The sequence below is a fragment of the Gavialis gangeticus genome, unplaced genomic scaffold (assembly GCF_001723915.1).
Source record: "Gavialis gangeticus isolate Ggan-Ray unplaced genomic scaffold, GavGan_comp1, whole genome shotgun sequence".
In the NCBI taxonomy this organism is placed as follows: domain Eukaryota; kingdom Metazoa; phylum Chordata; order Crocodylia; family Gavialidae; genus Gavialis; species Gavialis gangeticus.
The window spans coordinates 187,708,025-187,709,693 of NW_017729032.1; the positions used below are offsets into that span (position 1 = coordinate 187,708,025).

The window sequence follows — 1,669 nt, forward strand, 5'->3', positions numbered from 1 at the left end:
TGTTCCCCATGCTACGAGCATTGGTGTACAGGCATTTAACATAATCCAATCTGTGGATTTTTTTTTGTTCCACAATTTTGCATTAGAGCATTTGAAGTTTTGCTGTCTATGAACAGCTACTCTGAGGTCATCAATGAAATGTCCAGGGAGGTTAAAGTGTTCTGCTATAAGTTTTTCCATCTTTTTGGAATTGATGTCTGATTGGTGTCCATTCATTCTTTTATATAAGGATCTCCCCATCTGTGCAATCTAGACAGCAGATAGGCACTAGAAGCAGGTGAGGGTGTATATGACATAAGTATAGGAGTAGGTGGTTGAACCCCAGATTTTCTAATCTGTGTTGCATGGTCCAGTGATGATGTGGTGTGTACTGGTGCCGGGAAAAATGGCATGTGGGTCTGTTGAAAGGCTTAGTGCCTTGTTAGGTGGTGTGTTGCTGGAGAGATCCTGTTTGAAGTTAGGGGGTTTCCTGTAAACAAGACAGGTTTGTTCTCCAAGGCTGCTTTAAGATGATCATTCTTTTCCAGGAGGGGTTGGAGGTCATTAATGATGTGTTTGAGGCATTCAAGCTGGGGGCTGTAGGTGATGGATAACAGGAGGGATTTTGTTGTCTTTATGGCAGGCCTAGTATTGTAGCAGGTTAGAGCAGGATCTGAGCCTGCCTCCATGGCTTTTCATGGCTTTTGGGGGTTGTTTTTTAAATTGTAGGAATTTCTGCTCCAGATCCTTAAGGTATGTAACCTGGTTGATGGTATCAGAGCAAATACATTTGTAACAAAGAGCTTGGGTGCAAGTGTTAAATCTAGTGGTATATTTAGGATGAAAGGATGGCATGAAGGTAGTTATAACTGCTGGTTGGTTTCTGATGCAAAGTGATGGTGATGTGACCATTACAAAGTTTCACAAGGGTGTCCAATATGCTGGGTAGAGTACAGGCAAACCCTGCTTACCGTGGTTTCGCTATAGCACTCGTGGAAAATACGTACCTGGTTTCACATAGTGCTCAGAGCATTTTGTTATAACGCCCAGCGCGGGGCTGGAGAGAAGCAGTGGCGGCAGCGAGTGAAGTGGTAAGGGACAGCTGACGGGGGCCCAGGACGGGGCAGCAGGAGAGCTGGGTCTGCTCCTGCATGTGGCTCTGGAGCTGGTGGGGACGAGTGAGAAGGGTTGGGTGGGTGAGCAGCATGGAAGCTGGTGCCAGGGCCAGCAGGGCCCAGGGTGGGGCGGCAGGAGCCCATGGCTGGCAGGCAGGCGGGGAGTAGTGGTGGCAGCAACAAGAAGGGGCAGGTGGGCAGGGGGCATGAGCACAGGGCCCAGGCTGGTGGGGCGGCAGGAGCATGGGTCCCAGGGCCATGTGTTGTCTTCTGCCCCAGGACACAGTGAGGCTGAGGCTGCGGAGCTCCCTCTGCCCCCAAGCTGCAGCCCATGCCCCATTCTGGTCACACACTCACCTGTGGGGCATGGACACCATCCTGAGCCTGCACCAATCTGGCAGCGGCAGATAGTTCCAGTACTGGGTGTCCTGGAGGCAGCCCCTGCTGAGCGGAGCGGGCAGTGGTGGGCAGGTGGCCCCACTTCTTCCTCCATGCTGGCCGGAGTCCTGCTGCCTTCTTGCTGTAAATCCCTGGCCGGCGGGGCAACAGGAGCATGGGGTCTTGGCCTGCAGGTT

At 51.8% G+C, this 1,669-nt stretch overlaps 1 protein-coding gene across 2 annotated transcripts in view; it reads left to right on the forward strand.

The window, feature by feature from the left end:
• Positions 1-1,669, forward strand: part of POLA1 (DNA polymerase alpha 1, catalytic subunit) — a 367,464-nt gene that overhangs the window by 137,528 nt on the left and 228,267 nt on the right. The window lies entirely within an intron of this gene.